The sequence below is a fragment of the Anser anser genome (genome assembly GCF_964211835.1).
Source record: "Anser anser genome assembly, chromosome: 22".
Lineage (NCBI taxonomy): Eukaryota > Metazoa > Chordata > Aves > Anseriformes > Anatidae > Anser > Anser anser.
Window position 1 is genome coordinate 765860 of NC_139743.1, and position 20841 is coordinate 786700.

The following is a 20841-nucleotide window of genomic DNA, read 5'->3' on the forward strand; positions in this document are numbered from 1 at the left end:
GCCAGTGCGATCTCTGGACTCACTGCACTGCATTCCCAGTGGTGCCAGTGCACACTCTGGACTCACTGCACTGCATCCCCAGTGGTGCCAGTGCACTCTCTGGACTCACTGCAGTGCATCCCCAGTGTTGCCAGAGCACTCTCTGGACTCACTGCACTAAATCCCCAGTGGTGCTAGTGCACTCTGTGGACTCACTGCACTGCATCCCCAGTGGTGCCGGAGCACTCTCTGGACTCACTGCACTGCATCCCCAGTGGTGCCAGTGCACTCTCTGCACTCACTTCTCTGCATCCCCAGTGGTGCCAGTGCACTCTGTGGACTCACTGCAGTGCATCCGCAGTGGAGCCCGTGCACTCTCTGGACTCAGTGAAGTGCATCCCCAGTGGTGCCAGTGCACTCTCTGGACTCACTGCACTGCATCCCCAGTGGTGCCAGTGCACTCTGTGGACTCACTGCAGTGCATCCCCAGTGGTTCCAGTGCACTCTCTGGACTCACTGAAGTGCATTCTCAGTGGTGCCAGTGCACTCATTGGACTGACTGCACTGCATCCCCAGTGGTGCTAGTGCACTCTCTGGACTCACTGCACTGCATCGCCAGTGGTGCAAGAGCACTCTCTGGACTCACTGCAGTGCATCCCCAGTGCTGCCAGTGCACTCTCTGGACTCACTGCACAGCATCCCCAGTGGTGCCAGAGCACTCTCTGGACTCACTGCACTGCATCCCCAGTGGTGCCAGTGCACTCTCTGGACTCACTGCACTGCATCCCCAGTGGAGCCAGTGCGATCTCTGGACTCACTGCACTGCATCCCCAGTGGTGCCAGTGCACTCTGTGGACTCACTGCAGTGCATCCCCAGTGGTGCCAGTGCACTCTCTGGACTCACTGAAGGGCATCCCCAGTGGTGCCAGTACACTCACTGGACTGACTGCACTGCATCCCCAGTGGTGCTAGTGCACTCTCTGGACTCACTGCACTGCATCTCCATTGGTGCCAGAGCACTCTCTGGACTCACTGCACTGCATCCCCAGTGGTGCCAGTGCACTCTGTGGACTCACTGCTTTGCATCCCCATTGGTGCCAGTGCACTCTCTGGACTCACTGCACTGCATCCCCAGTGGTGCCAGTGCACTCTCTGGACTCACTGCAGTGCATCACCAGTGGTGCAAGTGCACTCTCTGGACTCACTGCACTGCATCCCAAGTGGTGCCAGTGCACTCTCTGGAGTCACTGCACTGCATCCGCAGTGGTGCCAGTGCACTCTCTCGAGTCACTGCACTACATCCCCAGTGGTGCCAGTGCACTCACTGGACTCACTGTACTGCATCATCAGTGGTGCCAGTGCACTCTCTGGACTCACTGCACTACATCCCCAGTGGTGCCAGTGCACTCACTGGACTCACTGTCCTGCATCATCAGTGGTGCCAGTGCACTCTCTGGACTCACTGCAGTGCATCCCCAGTGGTGGCAGTGCACTCACTGGACTCACTGTACTGCATCATCAGTGGTGCCAGTGCACTCTCTGGACTCACTGCACTGCATCCCCAGTAGTGCCAGAGCACTCTCTGGACTCACTGCACTGCATCCCCAGTGGTGCCAGTGCACTCTCTGGACTCACTGCACTGCATCCCCAGTCGTGTCAGTGCACTCTCTGGACTCACTGAAGTGCATCCCCAGTTGTGCCAGTGCACTCTCTGGACTCAATGCACTGCATCCCCAGTGGTGCCAGTGCACTCTCTGGACTCACTGCACTGCATCCCCAGTGGTGCCAGTGCAATCTCTGGACTCACTGTAGTGCATCCCCAGTGGTGCCAGTGCACTCTCTGGACTCACTGCAGTGCATCCCCAGTGGTGCCAGTGCACTCTCTGGACTCACTGTACTGCATCACCAGTGGTGCCAGTGCACTCTCTGGACTCACTGCAGTGCATCCCCAGTGGTGCCAGTGCACTCTCTGGACTCACTGCACTGCAGCCCCGGTGGTGCCAGTGCAATCTCTGGACTCACTGCACTGCATCCCCAGTGGTGCCAGTGCACTCTCTGAACTCACTGCACTGCATCCCCAGTTTTGCCAGTGAAGTCTTTGGACTCACTGCACTGCATGCCCAGTGGTGCCAGTGCACTCTCTGGAGTCACTGAAGTGCATCCCCAGTGGTGCCAGTGCACTCTCTGGACTCACTGCACTGCATGCCCAGTGGTGCCAGTGCACTCTCTGGACTCACTGCACTGCATCCGCTCATGATCGGAGGATTCGGCAACTGAGTAGTCCCCCTCATAATCGGTGCCCCCGACATAGCATTCCCGCGAATAAACAACATAAGCTTTTGACTCCTCCCCCCATCATTCCTCCTACTACTAGTCTCATCCACTGTAGAAGCTGGCGCCGGCACAGGCTGAACTGTCTACCCTCCCCTAGCAGGTAACCTTGCCCACGCCGGAGCTTCAGTAGACCTGGCTATCTTCTCACTCCACTTAGCCGGTATCTCCTCCATCCTTGGGGCCATCAACTTTATCACCACAGCCATCAACATAAAACCCCCCGCACTCTCACAATACCAAACCCCACTATTTGTCTGATCCGTACTAATTACCGCCATCCTACTCCTTCTATCACTCCCCGTACTCGCCGCCGGTATTACAATATTACTAACTGATCGAAACCTAAACACCACATTCTTCGACCCCGCTGGAGGAGGAGACCCAATCCTGTACCAACACCTATTCTGATTCTTCGGACACCCAGAAGTCTATATTCTGATCCTACCGGGGTTCGGAATCATCTCACACGTAGTCACGTACTACTCAGGCAAAAAGGAGCCCTTCGGCTACATGGGAATAGTCTGAGCCATACTATCCATCGGCTTCCTAGGATTCATCGTCTGAGCTCACCACATGTTTACAGTAGGAATAGACGTTGATACCCGAGCCTACTTTACATCAGCCACTATAATCATTGCCATCCCTACCGGAATCAAAGTATTTAGCTGACTAGCCACCCTGCACGGAGGAACAATCAAATGAGACCCCCCCCAATACTATGAGCTCTAGGATTTATCTTCCTATTTACCATCGGAGGATTAACAGGAATCGTTCTTGCAAACTCTTCCCTAGACATCGCCCTGCACGACACGTACTACGTAGTTGCCCACTTCCACTACGTCCTATCCATAGGCGCCGTCTTTGCCATTCTAGCAGGATTTACTCACTGATTCCCACTACTCACTGGGTTTACCCTACACCAAACATGAGCAAAAGCCCACTTCGGGGTAATATTTACAGGAGTAAACCTAACGTTCTTCCCCCAGCACTTCCTAGGCCTAGCAGGAATACCCCGACGATACTCGGACTATCCCGACGCCTACACACTATGAAACACCATTTCCTCCATCGGCTCCCTAATCTCAATAGTAGCCGTAATCATACTAATATTCATCATCTGAGAAGCCTTTCCGGCCAAACGAAAAGTCCTACAACCAGAACTAACTACCACAAACGTTGAATGAATCCACGGCTGCCCTCCCCCATACCATACTTTCGAGGAACCGGCCTTCGTCCAAGTACAAGAAAGGAAGGAATCGAACCCTCACATGCTGGTTTCAAGCCAACTGCATTAACCGCTCATGCTTCTTTCTTATGAGACGTTAGTAAACCAATTACATAGCCTTGTCAAGACTAAATCACAGGTAAAAATCCTGTACATCTCATGTGGCCAACCACTCCCAACTAGGATTCCAAGACGCCTCATCACCCATCATAGAAGAACTCGTTGAATTCCACGACCACGCCCTAATCGTTGCCCTAGCTATCTGCAGCCTAGTTCTCTACCTTTTAGCCCACATACTAACAGAAAAACTCTCGTCCAATGCTGTAGACGCCCAAGAAGTAGAGCTGATCTGGACAATCCTACCTGCTATCGTCCTGGTACTCCTCGCCCTCCCATCCCTACAAATCCTCTACATAATGGACAAAATCGATGAACCAGACCTCACCCTAAAAGCCATCGGCCACCAATGATACTGAAGCTACGAATACACAGACTTCAAAGACCTATCATTCGACTCCTACATAGTGCCCACCCCAGACTTACCCAACGGCCACTTCCGACTGCTAGAAGTTGACCACCGCGTAGTTATCCCAATAGAATCCCCCATCCGCGTGATCATTACTGCAGGAGACGTACTCCACTCCTGAGCAGTCCCAACGCTCGGAGTTAAAACAGACGCAATCCCAGGCCGACTAAACCAAACTTCATTCATTACCACCCGGCCTGGGATTTTTTACGGACAATGCTCAGAAATTTGCGGGGCTAATCACAGCTACATACCCATTGTAGTAGAATCAACCCCACTCCCACATTTCGAGGCCTGATCGTCCCTTCTATCATCATCCTAATCATTAAGAAGCTATGCAACAGCACTAGCCTTTTAAGCTAGCCAAAGAGGGACTTCCCCCTCCTTAATGATATGCCACAGCTTAACCCCGCACCATGATTTTCAATCATAATTATAACCTGATTAACCCTAGCACTCCTCATCCAACCAAAACTACTAGCCTTCACCACAACCAACCCCCCATCAAATAAGACCTCCCTCACTACCAAACCCACACCATGATCCTGACCATGAACCTAAGCTTCTTTGACCAATTTTCCAGCCCCAATCTATTCGGCATCCCCTTAATCCTACTATCCCTACTCTTCCCAGCCCTACTATTCCCGTCCCCAAACAACCCATGAATCAACAACCGCCTTTCTACTATCCAAACATGACTCCTTCACCTAATCACAAAACAACTAATAGTCCCACTCAACAAAAATGGCCACAAATGAGCCATAATATTTACATCCCTAATAATCATACTTCTTACAATCAACCTTCTAGGCCTCCTTCCATATACATTCACCCCAACCACCCAACTATCTATGAACATAGCCCTAGCCTTCCCACTATGGCTCGCCACACTACTAACAGGCCTACGAAACCAACCATCAGCCTCTTTAGCCCACCTATTACCCGAAGGTACCCCTACACCCCTAATCCCCGCACTAATCCTGATCGAAACAACCAGCCTACTAATCCGCCCCCTAGCCCTCGGAGTCCGCCTTACAGCCAACCTTACAGCAGGACACTTACTCATCCAACTCATCTCTACAGCCTCCATTGCATTAATACCCACCCTTCCTGCAGTATCCATCCTAACAATAATCATCCTACTACTCCTAACCATCCTAGAAGTAGCAGTAGCCATAATCCAGGCCTACGTCTTCGTGTTCCTTCTAAGCCTATACTTACAAGAAAACATCTAATGGCACACCAAGCACACTCATACCACATAGTTGACCCAAGCCCTTGACCAATCTTCGGGGCAGCCGCCGCCCTACTCACAACCTCAGGATTAATCATGTGATTCCACTACAACTCATCCATACTACTAACCCTAGGCCTCATCTCAATACTCCTAGTAATACTCCAATGATGACGAGACATTGTACGAGAAAGCACCTTCCAAGGCCATCACACTCCCACAGTCCAGAAAGGCCTACGATACGGCATAATCCTTTTCATCACATCCGAAGCATTCTTCTTCTTAGGGTTCTTCTGAGCGTTCTTCCACTCGAGCCTGGCCCCAACCCCAGAACTAGGAGGCCAATGACCCCCAACAGGAATTAAACCACTCAACCCGATAGAAGTCCCCCTACTAAACACAGCCATCCTACTAGCCTCAGGCGTTACCGTAACGTGAGCCCATCACAGCATCACAGAAGGAAACCGAAAACACGCCATCCACGCCCTAACCCTAACGATCCTCCTGGGATTCTACTTCACAGCCCTACAAGCAATAGAATACCACGAAGCCCCATTCTCAATCGCCGATAGCGTCTACGGATCTACCTTCTTCGTTGCCACTGGATTCCACGGACTCCACGTAATCATCGGATCCTCCTTCCTGACCGTCTGCCTCTTCCGACTGATCAAGTTCCACTTTACATCAGACCACCACTTCGGATTCGAGGCAGCAGCCTGATACTGACACTTCGTAGACGTCATCTGACTATTCCTCTACATAACCATCTACTGATGAGGATCTTGCTCTTCTAGTATATTAATTACAATTGACTTCCAATCTCTAGAATCTGGTATAAACCCAGAGGAGAGCAATGAACGCACTCATGTTCATATTCGCCCTATCATCAATCCTAAGCGCCGCCCTAACCGCATTAAACTTCTGACTCGCCCAAATAAACCCCGACTCAGAGAAACTCTCACCGTACGAATGTGGATTCGACCCACTTGGATCTGCTCGATTACCATTCTCAGTCCGATTCTTCCTCAGTAGCCATCCTGTTCGTCCTATTCGACCTAGAAATCGCCCTCCTACTCCCCCTGCCATGAGCCGTCCAACTCCAATCCCCCCTAATGACCCTCACCTGAACTGTAGCGATCCTCCTTCTCCTAACACTCGGACTGGCCTACGAGTGAATTCAAGGGGGCCTAGAATGAGCAGAATAACAGAAAGTTAGTCTAACCAAAAAGATAGCTGGTTTCGACCCAGCAGATTACAGCCAACCCTGTAACTTTCTTATGTCGCCCCTACATTTAAGCTTCTACTCAGCCTTCATTTTCAGCGGACTAGGGCTAGCCTTCCACCGAACCCACCTAGTATCCGCCCTACTATGCCTTGAAAGCATAATATTATCGATATTCGTAGGCCTATCAATATGATCCATCGAAAACCAAGTCTCCTCATTCACCATGGTACCAATTCTCATGCTAACCTTCTCAGCGTGTGAGGCGGGCACAGGCCTGGCCATCCTAGTAGCCTCCACCCGCACACATGGCTCCGACCATCTACACAACCTAAACCTCCTGCAATGCTAAAAATCATCCTACCCACAATCATACTTCTTCCAACAGCCCTGCTGTCTCCACCAAAATTTCTATGGACTAACACCACCTTATACAGCCTCCTAATCGCTGCCCTAAGCCTACAGTGATTAATCCCAACCTACTACCCCTACAAATTTTTATCCAACTGAACAGGAATTGACCAAATCTCATCCCCCCTCCTAGTACTATCCTGCTGACTACTCCCACTCATAATCATAGCAAGCCAAAACCACCTGCAACAAGAACCCCTACAACGCAAACGAATCTTTATCTCAACCTTAGTCGCAGTCCAGCCATTCATCCTACTAGCCTTTTCCACCACAGAACTAGCACTATTTTACATCTCATTTGAAGCAACCCTCATTCCCACCCTAATCTTAATCACCCGATGGGGGAACCAACCAGAACGCCTAAGCGCTGGCATCTACCTGCTATTCTACACGCCAGTAAGCTCTCTACCCCTGCTAATCACAATCATACACCTATACGTGAAAATTGGCACCCTGCACCTGCCAACCCTACAACTAACCCACCCAACCCTATCCACCTCATGGACAGGAATACTATCAGGTCTAGCACTGCTCATAGCATTCATAGTAAAAGCCCCACTATACGGCCTACACCTCTGACTGCCAAAAGCCCACGTAGAAGCACCCATCGCAGGCTCAATACTCCTCGCCGCCCTACTACTAAAGCTAGGAGGATACGGAATTATACGAGTCACTCTATTTATGGGCCCACTGTCCAACCTCCTGCACTACCCCTTCCTAACCCTGGCCCTATGAGGCGCCCTAATGACTAGCTCAATCTGCCTACGACAGACAGACCTAAAATCACTAATCGCTTATTCATCCGTTAGCCACATAGGCCTAGTTATCGCCGCAGGAATAATCCAAACCCACTGATCATTCTCAGGGGCAATGATCCTAATAATTTCCCATGGACTAACTTCCTCCATACTATTCTGCCTAGCCAACACAAACTATGAACGTACGCACAGCCGAATTCTACTACTCACACGAGGCCTACAACCTCTCCTACCACTCATAGCTACCTGATGATTGCTGGCCAATCTAACAAACATAGCCTTACCCCCAACAACAAACCTCATAGCAGAGCTAACCATTATAATCACCTTATTCAACTGATCTGCCTTCACGATCATCCTAACAGGAATCGCAACCCTACTAACCGCCTCCTACACCTTATTCATACTACTAATGACCCAACGAGGCTCAATCCCCTCCCACATCACATCTATGCAAAACTCAACCACGCGAGAACACCTGCTCATAACACTCCACATTATCCCAATATTCCTCCTAATCCTCAAACCCGAACTGATCTCCGGAATCCCCTCATGCAAGTATAGTTTAAACCAAACATTAGACTGTGATTCTAAGAATAGAAGTTCAAACCTTCTTACCTGCCGAGGGGAGGGTTTAACCAACAAGAGCTGCTAACTCTTACATCTGAGCCTAAAACCTCAGCCCCCTTACTTTTAAAGGATAACAGCAATCCACTGGTCTTAGGAACCACCCATCTTGGTGCAAATCCAAGTAAAAGGAGTGAACCCCACACTACTAATCAACTCCCTCACACTACTCACGCTGACAATCCTCCTAACCCCAATCATCCTGCCATTTCTATTTAAAAACTTTAAAAACACCCCACAAGCCACCACCCGCGCTGTTAAAACCGCATTCCTAATTAGCCTAGCCCCTACAACCGCATTCATCTACTCGGGAGTAGAATCTGTCACCTGCCACTGGGAGTGAAAATTCATTATAAACTTTAAAATCCCCCTGAGCCTAAAAATAGACCAATACTCAATAACATTTCTTCCAATCGCCCTATTTGTAACATGATCAATCCTACAATTCGCCATATGATACATGGCCTCAGAGCCATACGTAACAAAATTTTTCACCTACCTACTGACATTCCTAGTCGCCATACTCCTCCTAACAACCGCAAACAACATATTCCTCCTATTCGTAGGCTGGGAAGGAGTACGAATCATGTCCTTCCTTCTCATCGGCTGATGACAAGGCCGAGCAGATGCCAACACCGCCGCCCTACAAGCCGTAATCTACAACCGAATCGGAGACATCGGACTGACCCTGAGCATAGCATGACTAGCTTCAACATTCAACACCTGAGAGATCCAACAAGCCGTACACCCCCACCAAACCCCAATCCTCCCCCTCATAGGATTAATCCTCGCAGCCGCAGGAAAATCCGCCCAATTTGGACTCCACCCATGACTGCCCGCAGCAATAGAAGGCCCCACCCCAGTATCAGCCCTACTGCACTCCAGTACCATAGTAGTAGCTGGAATCTTCCTGCTCATCCGCATGCACCCCCTGCTAGCCACCAACCAGACAGCCCTAACTGCCTGCCTATGCCTAGGTGCTCTATCAACCCTATTCGCTGCCACATGCGCCCTAACCCAAAATGACATCAAAAAAATCATTGCTTTCTCAACATCCAGCCAACTAGGACTAATAATAGTCACTATCGGACTAAACCTCCCACAACTAGCCTTCCTACACATCTCAACCCATGCCTTCTTTAAAGCCATACTATTCCTATGCTCAGGGTCTATCATCCACAACCTAAACGGAGAACAAGATATCCGAAAGATAGGAGGCCTACAGAAAATACTCCCAGTCACTACTTCCTGCCTAACCATCGGAAACCTGGCGCTGATAGGAACCCCATTCCTAGCCGGATTCTACTCAAAAGACCTCATCATCGAAAGCTTAAACACATCATACCTAAATACTTGAGCCCTACTCCTAACCCTTATAGCCACAGCATTCACCGCAACCTACAGCATCCGCATAACCATCCTAGTCCAAGCTGGACAAACCCGAATCCCCCCAATAGTATCAATAAACGAAAACAACCCACTAATCACCGCCCCCCTAACCCGACTCGCCCTAGGCAGCATTACAGCAGGAATAATCATTACCTCTTTCATCACACCAACCAAAGCCCCCCCAATAACCATACCCCTTATCACCAAAACCGCTGCCATCCTCATAACAATCCTAGGAATCATCCTAGCCCTAGAACTATCGAACATAACACACACCCTCACTCACCCCAAACCAAACCCCCTCATAAACTTCTCCTCTGCATTAGGGTACTTCAACCCCCTAGTACACCGATTCTTCTCCAAAAACCTACTAGAAAAGGGACAAAACATTGCCCTACACTTGATCGACCTCTCCTGACTCAAAAAAATAGGGCCAGAGGGCCTTGCTGAACTACAAGTAGCCGCAAGCAAAGCCGCAACCTCAATACACACAGGGCTAATTAAGGCCTACCTAGGATCCTTCGCCCTCTCCATCCTGGTAATAATCCTAATAACACACAGACTCACTAATGGCCCCTAACATCCGCAAATCCCATCCCCTACTAAAAATAATCAACAACTCCCTAATCGACCTACCCGCCCCCTCCAACATCTCTGCCTGATGAAACTTCGGCTCCCTTCTAGCCATCTGCTTAGCCACACAAATCCTAACAGGCCTGCTACTAGCCATACACTACACCGCAGACACTTCACTCGCCTTCTCCTCAGTAGCTCACACATGCCGAGACGTCCAGTACGGATGGCTCATCCGCAACCTCCACGCCAACGGTGCTTCGCTCTTCTTTATCTGCATCTACTTACACATCGGACGAGGCCTCTACTACGGCTCCTACCTATACAAAGAAACCTGAAACACAGGAGTAATCCTCCTACTCACCCTAATAGCAACTGCCTTCGTAGGGTATGTCCTACCATGAGGACAAATGTCATTCTGAGGGGCCACCGTAATCACCGACCTATTCTCAGCCATCCCGTACATTGGGCAAACTCTAGTAGAATGAGCCTGAGGAGGATTCTCAGTAGACAATCCAACCTTAACCCGATTCTTCGCCATCCACTTCCTACTGCCCTACCTAATTGCAGGAATCACCCTAGTCCACCTAACCTTCCTACACGAATCGGGCTCAAATAACCCACTAGGAATCGTATCAGACTGCGACAAAATCCCATTCCACCCATACTTCTCCATTAAAGACAGCTTAGGGCTTACCCTAATAATCACCCCTCTAATAGCACTAGCCCTATTTTCACCGAACCTCCTGGTTCTTGGAATCCTAGTTGGGAGTGGTTGGCCACATGAGATGTACAGGATTTTTACCTGTGATTTAGTCTTGACAAGGCTATGTAATTGGTTTACTAACGTCTCATAAGCAAGAAGCATGAGCGGTTAATGCAGTTGGCTTGAAACCCATCCCCAGTGGTGCAAGTGCACTCTCTGAACTCACTGAAGTGCATCCCCAGTGGTGCCAGTGCACTCTCTGCACTCACTGCACTGCATCCCCAGTGGTGCCAGTGCAATCTCTGGACTCACTGCAGAGCATCCCCAGTGGTGCCAGTGCACTCTGTGGACTCACTGTAGTGCATCCCCAGTGGTGCCAGTGCACTCTCTGGACTAACTGCACTGCATCCCCAGTGGTGCCAGTGCAATCTCTGGACTCACTGCACTGCATCCCCAGTGGTGCCAGTGCACTCTCTGGACTCACTGCAGTGCATCCCCAGTGGTGCCAGTACACTCCCTGGACTCACTGCAGTGCATCCCCAGTGGTGCCAGTGCACTCTCTGGACTCACTGCACTCCATCCCCAGTGGTGCCAGTGCACTCTCTGGACTCACTGCACTGCATTCCCAGTGGTGCCAGTGCAATCTCTGGACTCACTGCACTGCATCCCCAGTGGTGCCAGTGCACTCTCTGGACTCACTGAAGTGCATCCCCATTGGTGCCATTGCACTCTCTGCACTCACTGCAGTGCATCCCCAGTGGTGCCAGTGCACTCTCTGGACTGACTGCACTGCATCCCCAGTGGTGCCAGTGCGCTCTCCGGAGTCACAGCACTGCATCCCCAGTGGTGCCAGTGCACTCACTGGACACACTGTACTGCAACAAAGGTGGTGCCAGTGCACTCTCTGCACTCACTGCACAGCATCCCCAGTGGTGCCAGTGCATTCACTGGACTCACTGCACTGCATCCCCAGTGGTGCCAGTGCACTCTCTGGAGTCACTGAAGTGCATCCCCAGTGGTGCCAGTGCACTCTCTGGACTCACTGCACTGCATCCCCAGTGGTGCCAGTGCAGTCTCTGGACTCACTGCAGTGCATCCCCAGTGGTGCCAGTGCACTCTCTGGAGTCACTGCACTGCATCCCCAGTGGTGCCAGTGCACTCTCTGGACTCACTGCACCGCATCCCCAGTGGTGTCAGTACACTCTCTGGACTCACTGAAGTGCATCCCCAGTGGTGCCAGTGCACTCTCTGGACTCACTAAACTGCATCACCAGTGGTGCCAGTGCACTCTCTGGACTCACTGCACTGCATCCCCAGTGGTGCCAGTGCAATCTCTGGACTCACTGCAGTGCATCCCCAGTGGTGCCAGTGCACTCTCTGGACTCACTGCACTGCATCCCCAGTGGTGCCAGTGCACTCTCTGGACTCACTGAAGTGCATCCCCAGTGGTGCCAGTGCACTCTCTGGACTCACTGCACTGCATCCCCAGTGGTGCCAGTGCACTCTCTGCACTCACTGCACTGCATTCCCAGTGGTGCCAGTGAAGTCTCTGGACTCACTGCACTGCATCCCCAGTGCTGACAGTGCACTCTCTGGACTCACTGCACTGCATCCCCACTGCTGACAGTGCACTCTCTGGACTCACTGCACTGCATCCCCAGTGGTGCCAGTGCACTCTCTGGACTCACTGCACTGCATCCCCAGTGGTGCCAGTGCACTCTCTCGAGTCACTGCACTACATCCCCAGTAGTGCCAGTGCACTCACTGGACTCACTGTACTGCATCATCGGTGGTGCCAGTGCACTCTCTGGACTCACTGCACTGCAGGCCCAGTGGTACCAGTGCACTCACTGGATTCACTGTACTGCATCACCAGTGGTGCCAGTGCACTCTCTGGACTCACTGCACTGCATCCCCAGTGGTTCTAGTGCATTCACTGGACTCACTGTACTGCATCTCCAGTGGTGCCAGTGCACTCTCTGGACTCACTGCACTGCATCCCCAGTGGTGCCAGTGAGCTCTCTGGACTCACTGCTCTGCATCCCCAGTGGTGCCAGTGTACTCACAGGATTCACTGCACTGCATCCCCAGTGGTGCTAGTGCACTCTCTGGACTCACTGCAGTGCATCCCCAGTGGTGCCAGTGCACTCTCTGGACTCACTGAAGTGCATTCTCAGTGGTGCCAGTGCACTCTCTGGGCTCACTGAAGTGCATCCCCAGTGGTGCCAGTACACTCACTGGACTCACTGCACTGCATCCCCAGTGGTGCCAGTGCACTCTCTGGACTCACTGTACTGCATCCCCAGTGGTGCCAGTGCACTCTCTGGACTCACTGTAGTGCATCCCCAGTGGTGCCAGTGCACTCTCTGGACTCACTTCACTGCATCCCCAGTGGTGCCAGTGCACTCTCTGGACTCACTGCACTGCATCCACAGTGGTGCCAGTGAAGTCTTTGGACTCACTGCACTGCATCCCCAGTGTTGCCAGTGCACTCTGTGCAGTCACTCAAGTGCATCCCCAGTGGTGCCAGTGCACTCTCTGGACTCACTGCACTGCATGTCCAGTGGTGCCAGTGCACTCTCTGGACTGACTGTACTGCATCCCCACTGGTGCCAGTGCACTATGTGGACTCACTGTACTGCATCACCAGTGGTGACAGTGCACTCTCTGGACTAACTGCAGTGCATCCCCAGTGGTGCCAGTGCACTCTCTGGACTCACTGCAGTGCATCCCCAGTGGTGCCAGTGCACTCTGTGGTCTCACTGCACTGCATCCCCAGTGGTGCCAGTGCAGTCTCTGGACTCACTGCACTGCATCCCCAGTGGTGCCAGTGCACTGTCTGGACTCACTGCAGTGCATCCCCAGTGGTGTCAGTGCACTCTCTGGACTCACTGTACTGCACCCCCAGTGGTGCCAGTGCACTCACTGGACTGACTGCACTGCATCCCCAGTGGTGCCAGTGCGCTCTCTGGAGTCACAGCACTGCATCCCCAGTGGTGCCAGTGCACTCACTGGACTCACTGCACTGCATCACAGGTGGTGCCAGTGCACTCTCTGGACTCACTGCACTGCATCCCCAGTGGTGCCAGTGTACTCTCTGCAGTCACTGCACTGCATCCCCAGTGGTGCCAGTGCACTCACTGGACTCACTGGACTGCATCCCCAGTGGTGCCAGTGAACTCTCTGGACTCACTGCACTGCATCCCCAGTGGTGCCAGTGTACTCTCTGGACTCACTGCAGTGCATCCCCAGGGGTGCCAGAGCACTCTCTGGACTCACTGCACTGCATCCCCAGTGGTGCCAGTGCACTCTCTGGACTCACTGCACTGCATCCCCAGTGGTGCCAGTGCACTCTCTGGACTCCCGGCACCGCATCCCCAGTGGTGCCAGTGCACTCTCTGGGCTCACTGCAGTGCATCCCCAGTGGTGCCAGTGCACTCTCTGGACTCACTGCAGTGCATCCCCAGTGGTGCCAGTGCACTCTCTGGACTCACTGCACTGCATCCCCAGTGGTGCCAGTGCACTCTCTGGACTCACTGCAGTGCCTCCCCAGTGGTGCCAGTGCACTCTCTGGACTCACTGCAGTGCATCCCCACTGCTGCCAGTGCACTCTCTGGACTCACAGCAGTGCATCCCCAGTGGTGCCAGTGCACTCTCTGGACTCACTTCACTGCATCCCCAGTGGTGCCAATGCACTCTCTGGACTCACTGCACTGCATCCCCAGTGGTGCCAGTGCACTCTCTGGACTCACTGCACTGCATCCAAAGTGGTGCCAGTGCACTCTCTGGACTCACTGCACTGCATCCCCAGTGGTGCCAGTGCACTCTCTCGAGTCACTGCACTACATCCCCAGTGGTGCCAGTGCGCTCACTGGACTCACTGTACTGCATCATCAGTGGTGCCAGTGCACTCTCTGGAGTGACTGCAGTGCATCCCCAGTGGTGCCAGTGCACTCTCTGGACTCACTGCACTGCATCCCCAGTGGTGCCAATGCACTCTCTGGACTCACTGCACTGCATCCCCAATGGTGCCAGTGCACTCACTGGACTCACTGCACTGCATCCCAAGTGGTACCAGTGCACTCTCTGGACTCACTGCACTGCATCACCAGTGGTGCCAGTGCACTCTCTCGAGTCACTGCACTACATCCCCAGTGGTGCCAGTGCACTCACTGGACTCACTGTACTGCATTCCCAGTGGTGCTAGTGCCCTCTCTGGACTCACTGCAGTGCATCCCCAGTGGTGCCAGTGCACTCTTTGGACTCACTGAAGTGCATTCTCAGTGGTGCCAGTGCACTCTCTGGACTCACTGCACTGCATCCCCAGTGGTGCCAGTGCACTCTCTGGACTCACTGAAGTGCATTCTCAGTGGTGCCAGTGCACTCTCTGGACTCACTGCAGTGCATCCCCAGTGGTGCCAGTACACTCACTGGACTCACTGCACTGCATCCCCAGTGGTGCCAGTGCACTCTCTGGACTCACTGCACTGCATCCCCAATGGTGCCAGTGCACTCTCTGGACTCACTGCACTGCATCCCCAGTGCTGCCAGTGCACTCTCTGGACTCACTGCACTGCATCCCCAGTGGTGTCACTGCACTCTCTGGACTCACTGCACTGCATCCCCAGTTGTGCCAGTGCACTCTCTGCACTCACTGCACTGCATACCCAGTGGTGCCAGTGCACTCACTGGACTCACTGCAGTGCATTCCCTCTGGTGCCAGTGCACTCTCTGGACTCACTGAAGTGCATCCCCAGTGGTGCCAGTGCAATCTCTGGACTCACTGCACTGCATTCCCAGTCGTGCCAGTGCACACTCTGGACTCACTGCACTGCATCCCCAGTGGTGCCAGTGCACTCTCTGGACTCACTGCACTGCAACCCCAGTGTTGCCAGTGCACTCTCTGGACTCACTGCACTGCATCCCCAGTGGTGCCAGTGCACTCTCTGGACTCACTTCAGTGCATCCCCAGTGGTGCCAGAGCACTCACTGGACTCACTGCACTGCATCCCCAGTGGTGCCAGTGCACTCTCTGGACTCACTGCACTGCATCCCCAGTGGTGCCAGTGCACTCTCTGGACTCACTGCACTGCATCCCCAGTATTGCCAGTGCACTCTCTGGACTCACTGCACTGCATCCCCAGTGCTGCCAGTGCACTCTCTGGACTCACTGCACTGCATCCCCAGTGCTGCCTGTGCACTGTCTGGACTCACTGCACTGCATGTCCAGTGGTGCCAGTGCACTCTCTGCACTCACTGCACTGCATCCCCAGTGGTGCCAGTGCACTCACTGGACTCACTGCAGTGCATTCCCTCTGGAGCCAGTGCACTCTCTGGACTCACTGCAGTGCATCCCCAGTGGTGCCAGTGCACTCTCTGGACTCACTGCAGTGCATCCCCAGTGGTGCCAGTGCACTCTCTGGACTCACTGCAGTGCATCACCAGTGGTGCCAGTGCACTCTCTGGACTCACTGAAGTGCATCCCCAGTGGTGCCAGTGCACTCTCTGGACTCACTGCACTGCATCCCCAGTGGTGCCAGTGCACTCTCTGGACTCACTGTACTGCATCCCCAGTGGAGCGCGTGCACTCTCTGGACTCACTGAAGTGCATCCCCAGTGGTGCCAGTGCACTCTCTGGACTCACTGCACTGCATCCCCAGTGGTGCTAGTGCACTCTGTGGACTCACTGCAGTGCATCCCCAGTGGTGCCAGTGCACTCTCTGGACTCACTGAAGGGCATTCTCAGTGGTGCCAGTGCACTCTCTGGACTCACTGCAGTGTTTCCCCAGTGGTGCCAGTACACTCACTGGACTGACTGCACTGCATGCCCAGTGGTGCCAGTGCACTCTCTGGACTCACCGCACCGCATCCCCAGTGGTGCCAGTGCACTCTCTGGAGTAACTGCAGTGCTTCCGCAGTGGTGCCAGTGCACTCTCTGGACTCACTGCACTGCATCCCCAGTGGTGCCAGTGCACTCTCTGGACTCACTGCACTGCATCCCCAGTGGTGCCAGTGCACTCTCTGGACTCCCGGCACCGCATCCCCAGTGGTGCCAGTGCACTCTCTGGGCTCACTGCAGTGCATCCCCAGTGGTGCCAGTGCACTCTCTTGACTCACTGCACTGCATCCCCAGTGGTGCCAGTGCACTCACTGGATTCACTGCACTGCATCCCCAGTGGTGCTAGTGCACTCTCTGGACTCACTGCAGTGCATCCCCAGTGGTACCAGTGCACTCTCTGGACTAACTGAAGTGCATTCTCAGTGGTGCCAGTGCGCTCTCTGGACTCACTGCAGTGCATCCCCAGTGGTGCCAGTGCACTCTCTGGACTCACTGCAGTGCATCCCCAGTGCAGCCAGTGCACTCTCTGGACTCACTGCACTGCATCCCCAGTGGTGCCAGTGCACTCTCTGGACTCACTGCACTGCATCCCCAGTGGTGCCAGTGCACTCTCTGGACTCACTGAAGTGCATCCCCAGTGGTGCCAGTGCACTTTCTGGACTCACTGCACTGCATCCCCAGTGGTACCAGTGCACTCTGTGGACTCACTGCAGTGCATCCCCACTGGTGCCAGTGCACTCTCTGGACTCACTGCACTGCATCGCCAGTGGTGCCAATGCACTCTCTGGACTCACTGCACTGCATCCACAGTGGTGCCAGTGCACTCTCTGAACTAACTGAAGTGCATCCCCAGTGGTGCCAGTGCACTCTCTGGACTCACTGCACTGCATCCCCAGTGGTGCTAGTGCACTCTGTGGACTCACTGCAGTGCATCCCCAGTGGTGCCAGTGCACTCTCTGGACTCAGCGCACCGCATCCCCAGTGGTGCCAGTGCACTCTCTGGAGTAACTGCAGTGCATCCCCAGTGGTGCCAGTGCACTCTCTGGACTCACTGCACTGCATCCCCAGTGGTGCCAGTGCACTCTCTGGACTCACTGCACTGCATCCCCAGTGGTGCCAGTGCACTCTCTGGACTCCCGGCACCGCATCCCCAGTGGTGCCAGTGCACTCTCTGGGCTCACTGCAGTGCATCCCCAGTGGTGCCAGTGCACTCTCTTGACTCACTGCACTGCATCCCCAGTGGTGCCAGTGCACTCACTGGATTCACTGCACTGCATCCCCAGTGGTGCTAGTGCACTCTCTGGACTCACTGCAGTGCATCCCCAGTGGTACCAGTGCACTCTCTGGACTAACTGAAGTGCATTCTCAGTGGTGCCAGTGCGCTCTCTGGACTCACTGCAGTGCATCCCCAGTGGTGCCAGTGCACTCTCTGGACTCACTGCACTGCATCCCCAGTGGTGCCAGTGCACTCTCTGGACTCACTGCACTGCATCCCCAGTGGTGCCAGTGCACTCTCTGGACTCACTGAAGTGCATCCCCAGTGGTGCCAGTGCACTCTCTGGACTCACTGCACTGCATCCCCAGTGGTACCAGTGCACTCTGTGGACTCACTGCAGTGCATCCCCAGTGGTGCCAGTGCACTCTCTGGACTCACTGCACTGCATCGCCAGTGGTGCCAATGCACTCTCTGGACTCACTGCACTGCATCCACAGTGGTGCCAGTGCACTCTCTGAACTAACTGAAGTGCATCCCCAGTGGTGCCAGTGCACTCTCTGGACTCACTGCACTGCATCCCCAGTGGTGCTAGTGCACTCTGTGGACTCACTGCAGTGCATCCCCAGTGGTGCCAGTGCACTCTCTGGACTCACTGAAGGGCATTCTCAGTGGTGCCAGTGCACTCTCTGGACTCACTGCAGTGCATCCCCAGTGGTGCCAGTACACTCACTGGACTGACTGCACTGCATCCCCAGTGGTGCCAGTGCACTCTCTGGACTCACCGCACCGCATCCCCAGTGGTGCCAGTGCACTCTCTGGAGTAACTGCAGTGCATCACCAGTGGTGCCAGTGCACTCTCTGGACTGACTGCACTGCATCCCCAGTGGTGCCAGTGCACTCTCTGGACTCACTGCAGTGCATCCCCAGTGGTGCCAGAGCACTCTCTGGACTCACTGCAGTGCATCCCCAGTGGTGCCAGTGCACTCTCTGGACTCACTGCACTGCATCCCCAGTGGTGCCAGTGCACTCTCTGGACTCACTGCACTGCATCCCCAGTGGTGCCAGTGCACTCTCTGGACTCCCGGCACCGCATCCCCAGTGCTGCCAGTGCACTCTCTGGGCTCACTGCAGTGCATCCCCAGTGGTGCCAGTGCACTCTCTTGACTCACTGCACTGCATCCCCAGTGGTGCCAGTGCACTCACTGGATTCACTGCACTGCATCCCCAGTGGTGCTAGTGCACTCTCTGGACTCACTGCAGTGCATCCCCAGTGGTACCAGTGCACTCTCTGGACTCACTGAAGTGCATTCTCAGTGGTGCCAGTGCACTCTGTGGACTCACTGCAGTGCATCCCCAGTGGTGCCAGTGCGCTCTCTGGACTCACTGCAGTGCATCCCCAGTGGTGCCAGTGCACTCTCTGGACTCACTGCACTGCATCCCCAGTGGTGCCAGTGCACTCTCTGGACTCACTGCACTGCATCCCCAGTGGTGCCAGTGCACTCTCTGGACTCACTGCACTGCATCCCCAGTGGTGCCAGTGCACTCTCTGGACTCACTGCACTGCATCCCCAGTGGTGCCAGTGCACTCTCTGGACTCACTGCACTGCATCCCCAGTGCTACCAGTGCACTCTGTGGACTCACTGCAGTGCATCCCCAGTGGTGCCAGTGCACTCTCTGGACTCACTGCACTGCATCCCCAGTGGTGCCAGTGCACTCTCTGGACTCACTGCACTGCATCCCCAGTGGTGCCAGTGCACTCTCTGGACTCACTGCACTGCATCCCAAGTGGTGCCAGTGCACTCTCTGGAGTCACTGCACTGCATCCCCAGTGGTGCCAGTGCACTCTCTCGAGTCACTGCACTACATCCCCAGTGGTGCCAGTGCACTCACTGGACGCACTGTACTGCATCATCAGTGGTGCCAGTGCACTCTCTGGACTCACTGCACTACATCCCCAGTGGTGCCAGTGCACTCACTGGACTCACTGTACTGCATCATCAGTGGTGCCAGTGCACTCTCTGGACTCACTGCAGTGCATACCCAGTGGTGCCAGTGCACTCACTGGACTCACTGTACTGCATCATCAGTGGTGCCAGTGCACTCTCTGGACTCACTGCAGTGCATCCCCAGTGCAGCCAGTGCACTCTCTGGACTCACTGCACTGCATCCCCAGTGGTGCCAGTGCACTCTCTGGACTCACTGCACTGCATCCCCAGTGGTGCCAGTGCACTCTCTGGACTCACTGAAGTGCATCCCCAGTGGTGCCAGTGCACTCTCTGGACTCACTGCACTGCATCCCCAGTGGTACCAGTGCACTCTGTGGACTCACTGCAGTGCATCCCCAGTGGTGCCAGTGCACTCTCTGGACTCACTGCACTGCATCGCCAGTGGTGCCAATGCACTCTCTGGACTCACTGCACTGCATCCACAGTGGTGCCAGTGCACTCTCTGAACTAACTGAAGTGCATCCCCAGTGGTGCCAGTGCACTCTCTGGACTCACTGCACTGCATCCCCAGTGGTGCTAGTGCACTCTGTGGACTCACTGCAGTGCATCCCCAGTGGTGCCAGTGCACTCTCTGGACTCACTGAAGGGCATTCTCAGTGGTGCCAGTGCACTCTCTGGACTCACTGCAGTGCATCCCCAGTGGTGCCAGTACACTCACTGGACTGACTGCACTGCATCCCCAGTGGTGCCAGTGCACTCTCTGGACTCACCGCACCGCATCCCCAGTGGTGCCAGTGCACTCTCTGTAGTAACTGCAGTGCATCACCAGTGGTGCCAGTGCACTCTCTGGACTCA

At 54.1% G+C, this 20841-nt stretch overlaps 1 long non-coding RNA gene across 1 annotated transcript in view; it reads left to right on the top strand.

Moving 5' to 3' along the window:
* The first annotated feature begins 2136 nt into the window (after nt 1-2136).
* LOC310885169 overlaps nt 2137-20841 on the top strand; it is a 65161-nt gene continuing 46456 nt past the window's right edge. Inside the window, exon 1 of the long non-coding RNA XR_014574584.1 lies at nt 2137-3594. This is a non-coding gene — a long non-coding RNA (uncharacterized lncRNA). The remainder of the gene's footprint in view (nt 3595-20841) is intronic.